At 27.5% G+C, this 9,983-nt stretch overlaps 1 long non-coding RNA gene across 1 annotated transcript; it reads right to left on the bottom strand.

Moving 5' to 3' along the window:
* Window positions 1-1,571: 1,571 nt before the first annotated feature.
* Window positions 1,572-2,221, bottom strand: LOC145133328 (uncharacterized). Its single transcript, XR_013718535.1, has 2 exons — window positions 1,902-2,221; window positions 1,572-1,808 (listed from the first exon to the last, which is right to left on the bottom strand). It is a non-coding gene; the product is annotated as an uncharacterized LOC145133328 (long non-coding RNA).
* Between the last annotated feature and the right edge of the window lie 7,762 nt (window positions 2,222-9,983).

The following is a 9,983-nucleotide window of genomic DNA, read 5'->3' as shown; positions in this document are numbered from 1 at the left end:
TTAAGGTTTACTTATTGCAAAACTATGCTCATGCCTTACTTTTGGTTTTACTTATATTCAATTGTTCATCTTGATTTTGTTATGTTTGATTTTAGCTATGTTATAATTAGGGCCGGAAATCTACAAGCGGCCACTATAAATAGCAAGCGAAGAGGATTTTCAGCGTTGTCGCCATCAATTAACGAATCCGAATTTATTTTTTATGATTTTTGATTTTGACTTTAGGGTTTTCTGTTTTCATTTGTAGATCAATGATTTATTATTATTAGGGAGATTGATCAATTATATACACTTCACATAGACATTTTGTGTGTCGGATAATGACAATCGTAAAGAATTAGTTATCTCATTCTAATATCATTTCCCAAGGACAAAACCGAGGTTTTACAATATATATACCCTAATATATGACAAAATATTGGTCTATGAAATTGTTTGACAAGAGGATAATGACAATTTTCAAGATTATTATGATATATTTGTATTTTTATTATCTGTGTTATGTGTGTAAACACTAAACAAAGCAAGAAAAGTGTTTGAGAAACCTTTGAAGATGGTAAACTTCATACCTCTTTATTTATCTTAAGTGGATCTAACTTTTCTCAACACTTTTATCAATTAAAACATGTTTATTTGTTAATTAAGTTGTATCTTTACATGGTGTTTTTGCTATTTTTTATAGTTTACAAATGAGTTTGTTATAGTTTGGTGATTTTTTTAAATGGGTATTTGCAGAGCCAATCCACTGTCCAATGGTATTTAATGCCCCGGGCGAAAAAATATAATAATGCCCTCTTTTTATGGTGTTGATCAAATTTAAATCTTTACAAGAAAAATAATTTAAAAAGCAACAATGTAACCTAACCTTTTATGTAAAAGAAGCATATTTACACAAATCAAGGAATACACACTTTACTTAAATCCATGCCTTACCGCATTTATGAAGCAAAAATATCAATTTTTTATTTTGGAACCGAGCAAAAATATCAACTACTCTATCATATTTGACACCAACTAAAAATAACTTAATACTAAAAATTGTCAAAACCCTGTATCTCTTTCAAGTCTTTGTACATCATAGATATGACTTTGACTTCGAAACACCTAGTTCATGCTACAATAACAAACACAATCAACAAAATCATTATATATATAAACAATCATATACAACATTGTAAACTTCATTGTTCAAATAGTATAGTCCTTTACAAATAAACCCATAAACACAATATCTAAGAGTGGCTTTTAAAAAATGAAAAACGTAAACAAAGTTAGTAATACTAAAATGAGTTAACCAAAAAGAGAGTAAAAACCAATTAGGAATCACAAACAGCAAAACAATACTGGAATTATAATACAACTAAAAAATGATATTTACAAATTACGAATGGAAGATTGCGGAATTTCTTTTGCAAAAAAACAAATCGGGGGCAATTAACTTAATATTTAGAGATGAATGTTATAAAAGTCAAAAAAAGCACCCTGAGCAAATAATCTTAGAATTATAAACAAAGAATCCATCTACTTCTCCTGGTTGCTACCTCCGGATATTCAAACTAATAAGAAGTTCAGAACAATAGAAAAATATTCAGTATACTTCCAAAATCATAGAAATAAAAATAAAAAATCAGAAAAAAAAACTCTAGAAATTTATACATAAAACCCAAAAATTATACATGAAGCAAACCACAAAATCATGCATCAGTTAACTCGTGATTTGAACTAAAATAGGAGAATCGGAACTATGAACTATCAAAACTCAGCACAGATTCAAGGAATCAGAAATCGGAACTGTAATCGGTGAACTCCTGATTTTTGAAATCAAAACAAAAAAATATGAGAATAGCGATAAAATCGGGAATCAGAAATAGGATAATAGAACAAATAAATGCATGCTTAACTAAACGCTTCAAACAGACGTGCCCAAAGTGTCCAGCTTTGAACAATCAAACTCCAAAATGAATCAGAATAGTGATAAAAAAAATAGAAATCAGAAATATGAGATTAACGATCTTGGTTCGAACTCCAATTCATTCAAATCGCCAAATCTGGAATCAAGAGAATAGAATAAATTAGAAAGTAGAAGATAGATTTATAAATCAGGATTCATCGATTTAGAGAATCAGTCGACTCCTCGATCTTCTACAGAGTGCGTTTTTTCTAGGCGTCGATTACATCTCTCAACACCGGTGTTGGTAGCTTCAAATTTCAATTATTTCAATGTATGTGTTCACAGAAATTAGTCATATGGGCTAAATTATTTGGGCAAACTATATATGATATCACTTAATGGATTAAAATGATGCCCTCTAAAATTTGTTGCCCTGGGCTAAAGTCCATTTCGCCCATGTATTGGGCCGGGCCTAGGTATTTGATACATGATCATCTTGATACAAAATTTTGCTCACTATGTTAATTTGTGTGGCAATATATGCCGAGAGAAACAAGAAATTAAATCAAGGAATATTAGTGTTTGTTGGAAAGGTTTCAAACAAATGGTCTAGCCATATCATTAATCAAGGGTGACCGATTTATATTCCATGCATGTTTGATTACTTATGTTGTTGACTTTGGTAGTATATATCTGACGGATTCTATTGGGCTTTTGCCTCTATCAGATATCAAAGCTCCCAATATCAGAAAGTGTTGAGGAAAGTTTTTTTTTTTGAGTATTCATCATTTTTTTTTGTTGTATTTTTAATTTATTTCTTTCATAAATTGGATGCATATATATGTGGTTTTGGCTTTTTTAGCTTTGTTTAATCTTTAAGGTTTTGACAAGATTTCAAAGAATTAGTGTACTTGGAACCAACAACCATGATAAGTAGTTTCTTATCCAATTTGCTTTCTTAATTTATAATTTATTTAATTGATATTTATCGTTGGTTGATTCAAAAGTTTTAATATTTGAAGTCATATTGTTTTAACAAAGAAAGAGTTTTAGAGCTTTAAAAAGGCTAGGTGTTTTTTTTAACTATATTTGGTATGTTATATTGGTTTCCGCGTTATATTTAAATATGCAAATGGATAGTGTTAGTTCTAAAGATAAATCGAATTAGAAATTAAAATGCAATCCATTTATTATTTTTAATGTACACATAAAGAGCAGTTATGGACACTGCTCATTCAAGTGTGATCCAATATGTATAATTCACATTTGATTTAATCTACATTTGTTTATTTGTAATCAAAATGAGCTAAAAGTTACTGATACTTAAATGTTGTAATCCAACTTTCATTTTTTCTAGAAAAAATTTATTTATTTTCTGTTAGTTGCAATAAAAATGCAAGGTACTTTCATCTAGTTATTTATTATAACATCTTGCTTTTATTTTTAGCCTAATTTCAAGAACCAACAAGGTAATTTTGGCTAATTACAATAAATTATTTTCCAATTGCTTGGAATACCATTACATACATTGATAGGAAGGATATGAGAAAACAATAAAATAGTAGGAAACTCTACTAAATGAAATTAGATTTCAAATACATCAATTGATTATGTTCCTTTGACCGCAGTACCTTGAAGACAACAAGAATTTCATTATGACTATTATGGATAATTAAACAAAGTTGAAATTATGTGTATGGTTTTTAAAAGATAATGACGTTATATATTTATTATATATTTCTATTCATATATAAACTCCATATGTAGTTACATGGTTTTCCCTTTATTTTGAGGAAACTTAATAAGTTGTAAATATGAACTTCATGACTTGTGTTTGTAGATTATGGTTGATAAAATGTGTTATCCAATGGCATGATTTTTGCTCAATTTTGTCAAACATTGCATGTTTGATGGCTTTTATTTATTTCAGAACATATCTAATCTGATCAAGGTTTTGACAACATAGACACAAATTTTGTGAACCTAATGTTATCATATTGAATAATGTTTAAGCACTTTAGGCTTCAAGCACATTGCAATTCCTTCCTTTGTAATGTTTCTTTTAAGTATCTACTTAGTTCTTATTTCAGCGAGATCCTAGAGGTTTAGATCTTGATTTGAGGTTCAAAGAATAGTTTAAGAGATAATTAATTAATCTATGAAAAACATGTCTACATTATAAGGTTGTATCACGCTTCGTTTGATTATTACAACGAGGTAAAAAATACTTATTTTAGACAAATGGCTACTAGATGAAAAGGAATGCTAATGCAACACATGTACCTAGAGTTGAAAGTATAGAATAATTAAAATATTAAATATAGATATGATAGTAGATTTACCAACGTAACATCTAATGGCGTGCTTAAAAAAGTGTTTGGAAATTTATGATTAATGACTATGTTTTGTTATAATCTATATTATTTTAATTTATCAACCGTATAGTATACGAGTTTTAACCTAATTTAAAAAATAATATAAATTTTTAGAGGACTCTTAATTGATATTTTGGGCTAACGTTTGGGTTTATGGATCTATTTACTCCATTTCAACCGTCTCTAACTCAACCCTCTTCACGTTCTCCACCGAAGTGTAAAGATTGATTCATACATTTTACATTTTTTGTAGTTTTTTTTATATTTGTTTTTGTATTATATTTTAATTTTTTCATATTTTTAATTTTTTTCATATTTGTTTTCGTATTATTTGTTTTCATTTTTTTTCGTATTATCAACTTTTCCTTGACATTTTTCAAAAAATGTAAAATGTATTAATATATTAGATTATATTACAATTTTGGTAATTTATAGTTTTTTGTATTTTTTTTATTCAAGTAAATAAAAAGTTATATTTATATTTGTAATTTCGATCCAACTTATTTTCTTTTTATTTTTTTTGTTCTTTAGTGCTATTATATTAATGTTACGAAAAAACAAACAGATTATTCATTGAGAATTCATGTTTCAATGTGTGATATAACTTGCAAACTAAATCATATTTCTATATGTGATATCAATAGTTTAAATTCAAATTTAAGATAATATTTTTCAATTTGATAATAGACCAAAAGGAAAAACAAAAGAAATAATAATAGTCGGTCTCTATAAAAAACTTCTTATAATATTATAAATTGAATTCAAGTTTATTTACTTGAATCAAAATAAATAAAAACAGTAGAAAAACAATAAATAATAAAAATTGAAAAAATAGAAAACAAAATGTAATAATAATAATAATAATAATAATTCAGGTTCTTCCCACATTTTTTTCTCTTAACCTCTCCGACTCTTGATTGTGTGACAAAGTGCTTCATTTTTTTGTGCACATCAAGTATTCGATGAAATGTCACACAACCACGTTTTCAAATACTTTAGTTAACTAGGTTTGCTGAAAGAATAACATGCAATTCCATTGGAATCTTTCGAATTCCATTTTTTTAAGTAGCCTCACCTTTTCGAGTTGACCAAAATTTACTACATTAAAACTCTTTTGATGACAGGTTGTTGATGTGGGGCATGACAAATATGGAATAGTTTGATAACTCGCATTAAAAATATCAGATTGTATATAATGAAACAAAAGTAAGAAGGTGTTTGGGATTGCTTTAAAAATGACTTTTGGACTTTTCACTTTTCCAAAAAGTCAAAAAATTCAAAAGTCACAAAATCGTGACTTTTGTGACTTTTGTGCCTTTTAAAAGCAACTTTTGTCTTTTGCCCATCCAAACACTTTTTAAACCACTACTTTTGAAAAAAAGACCTTTTACAAAAAGTTCTTTTATAAAAAAAACTTTAGAGCTAAAAAAGTTATCTCAAACTCCCATTAAATTAACTCACTATAAAAGCAAAAAACGTATTCAATTTATTATGTTTGTTGTACCATTTAATGATTTGTTTTTGATTTTAGATTCATGGAACAGTTCCTCATCATCTCATATGGTAATTTTACTAGTAGTTATTTCTACAATGAAGGATTATTGACTTTTTGTTATAAACAAACAATGACTAATTCTCACTCCTTATGTCAATTTGCAAGATTATCTCTATTAAAAGCATAATATTTCTAAGATTTACTTTGATAACTACATATTGTTGCTAATATGGTAAGACAAAAAAATGAAAATTATACGTTTTTTTGGGTAACTCATAATCAATCTACTTCAGATTAAGATTTTCTGCTTAAACTCTTATTTTTCTAATATGATTTTTGTGTTTACTAAAATACATTGGTTTCTGTTTCAAGGAATTGTTGTGACTTTTAATTACAGTTTTGATTTGACTTCAAACCAATACTGATTTCTTTCGGATAAGCAACCCCAAAATCGGTGTTGAGATTGATGTGATTAAAGGGGTTGAAATTGTACTTTTTGAAGAGCAATTGATTTTATTATTATTATTATTATTATTATTTTGAGTCATGTACTTTAGAGCAACCATGTTTCTATTTTTTTTTGTTTTTTTCTTGTGATCTGCAATCATGACACTATAAAGAAAACAAAATATATTATCAACATATCATAATAGCACTGCACTTTCCAAAAATTACCAAAATACAAAATACCAACATATCAAACTAGAACCAAACTACATCCTAAACAATCTTGCATATACATTATATCATTGTACTTTTTTCATATTTCCATTATAGCATTGTACTCTACTAAACTAATAATTACCAACATATCATTATAGCATTCTACTTTACAGATACATTTAAACATACATCATAATATATAATATTGCAGATACATTATAGCATTGTGTGTTTTATTTATTTATTTATTTTTTCATTTTTCCATTATAACATTGTACTTTCCAAAATTACCAAACTACAAAATACCAACACATCAAACTATAACCAAACTACATCATACACAATATTGCATATACATTATAACATTGTACATTTTTTTTTCATTTTTCCATTATAAAATTGTACTATACTAAACTAACAATTACCAAACTATAAAATATCAATATGTCAAATTATAACCAAACTACATCCTACACAATATTGCATATATATATATATATATATATATATATATATATATATATATATATATATATATATATATATATATATATATATATATATATATATATATATATATATATATATATATATATATATATATATATATATATATATATATATTATAGCATTATATTTTTTTTTTCATTTTTTCATTACAACATTGTACTATACTAAACTAACAATTACCAACATATCATTATAACATTCTACTTTACAAATTAAGCTCATGATGATTATAGCATCCTACTTTTTTTTCGTTTTTTCCATTATAGCATTGTAATTTTAAAATACACTTAAACTAACAATTACTTGTGATTGTGGTAGTGGTTGCGTCAGTGGTTGTTCCTGATCGTATATAGATGCAACCGTAGAAGGTTTACTCCCGATGCCTCTGATATGGCCACGTCGAGAACCCAATATTCTTTCAAAACAATTTTTTTAAACCTTTGGTGTTAGACCGCTTGTTTTAGAAGAAGCTTGAATTTGTTGATTGATCTCTTGGAGTAAAACATTCTGTATTTTAAAAAAATGATAAACATCATAAAAATTAGATTGCTAAATACCCCTTGAAACAAGCATTGTTATACAAGCACAATCCCCCTCTGTTTACAACTTGTTGTTGTGCACATACTCCTTTGTTTGACGTTGAACGCTTTAGAAATTCAGGCGTTTGAAAATGTTCGACTACGTGCGCCCATTTTTCACGTGACATAACCTCGATGGGTGGGGGTAGCTAATGCCCTTGGGATATCTGCAAGTCCTCCGACATTCTAAAAAAAGTATGCGCTTTACTTTTCCGGCTTCTGTAATTTTTTTGTAGAGTCGCATCAATGCTCTGTAACAACTGAACACACTCGGGATCCAAGTTAACCTTATCCAAATCAAACTTTCTCTATAAACACAAAAAATTAGTTAATTAAATACCAATCACGGCTAAACTTAAAATATTATCCAAGTTACCTTTAGATGCACAACTGTGGCATTCCTTAAAGCGGGGTAAACATTGTCCCAACTAGGGGTGTTCGTTCGGATGGATCGGTTTGATCTGATCCAATTAAGTAAATCCAAATTGATTTCGGTTTTCAAAATATGGATCCGAATAGTCCAAACTAAAATCAAATCCGATCCGATCCGATCCAATTGCAATTCGGTTGGATCGGTTTTTTTATTCGGTTTTCAAAAAACTAGAACATTTTAAACGACGTATAATTATAATATAATCCAACTTTTACAGAAGAAGTAAAAACAAATTATTTAGTTGTGATTTAAAATTTATAAATAATTACTAATAATGTATATTATAGTTTAATATTTAATAGATAAAAAAACTTTTTAGAGAAAATTCATATTAATGTTTTTTATTAGGTGAAACTTTTTGAACTTATTTGAAAAAATAAATTATAAAATTAATAAATAATTATAGATATATTAAAAATAAATAAATAATAAATTGTTATTCGTTTTTTTTACTATTCGGTTCTTATTTTATAATCCAAAACCAATCCAAAATAATAATTCGGTTTTGTTGTAAACCAATCAAAAAATCCGAATATTCGAACCAAATAGTCCAATCCAAATTATCCAATTGGACAATTTGGTTTTATCCAAATAATGAACAAACCTAGTCCCAACCAGATATGCTAAAAGCGATGTTCTCCCACATATACATCCCAATCTCATGGGTAAACCAATTACCACATTTTCCGACAAGGGAATATGTGAGGTCCCTGTCGAAATCCAACTCCACATGCTTTCCCTTGTTTTCCCATATTAGCTTTGATAGATGAATGTTTTATGATAGACCTTTTTTTTAGGAAACTTAGTTGAAAAATATTAGTCATGATATCTTATATAAATGAATAAAAATAGCTAATAAATATATCATCATAAGACTTATCATCATGTTCGTGTTGTCCGCGACCAAAGCCTACTAGAGGTGGTGGATCCCCGACTCTATCACCTCCATGTCCTAGGCCCATAACATCCGCCATCATATAAAAGAGTATCACCTAACTAAACCCCATATATAGCCTACAAAATTACAAGATGTACAATATAGAAACACAATATGAATAAAATTTAGCATTGTACTTTCCATTATAGCATTGTACTTTCGAAATTGCATACAAATACAGAAACTATTTTTTTCATTTTTTTTCCATTATAGCATTGTACTTTCCAAATTACATACAAATACACACATATTAAGCCCTTGTACTTTACAAATTAAGGTCATGATTATTATAGCATTATACTTCACAAAGTAAGGGCATGCTCATTTTTTCCATTATAGCATTGTACTTTACAAATACTCAAACTACATACATAATTTTCTATACATAAACATACACATATACATACATACTACACTTACAAAAACACATATACAAATACAAATATACATACGTAATACACATACAAACACACACATATACATATATAATACACATACAAAATAGACATATGCATACAAATGCTATATTTCATATTCGATCCCTCATGTATTCCTATATTTCATATTTATCCCAAACCATATGGCTTTATTCTTGTTAGATACGTACTATTTATTTATATAACCATGTTTTGTTTTTATTTTAGCAAGTTATGTAAACAAGCAATTTTTTATATAAAGTATACAATCATATTCTGAATTCATCAAATGTCTTTGTCATACATGATAAAAAGAAGATTGATACTTATAAAAACATTGACGGTCCCACCTTATTACACTTTTTGCCAAAAAAAAATGTAAATTTAGCCTAATTAAGTGGATTTTTTTCTCAATATAATACATAACAAACGCAATATAAGATTGTCATGTTTTATTATATCATATGAAACAGACATTGCTCATATATGAAATGTAGTATTAAATTTGAAAGGATTTTAACTCTCAGTCTAAGAATTGTAGATATTCATTGATAGTGTTAGTCAACGTGGACATAAAACTCGAGGGCAAGAACAATTCACACTCTTTATACATTATTGCATACACAAAAACAAAGCAGATAAACATAAATTACTTACGTTTTATTATGATATTCACATTTGTGAT

The sequence above is a fragment of the Lactuca virosa genome, chromosome 8 (genome assembly GCF_052849685.1).
Source record: "Lactuca virosa cultivar CGN04683 chromosome 8, Lactuca_virosa_CGN04683_v6, whole genome shotgun sequence".
NCBI classification, from domain to species: domain Eukaryota; kingdom Viridiplantae; phylum Streptophyta; class Magnoliopsida; order Asterales; family Asteraceae; genus Lactuca; species Lactuca virosa.
Note: the sequence above shows the minus strand (reverse complement) of the source record. Positions and strands in the feature narration are given on the sequence as shown.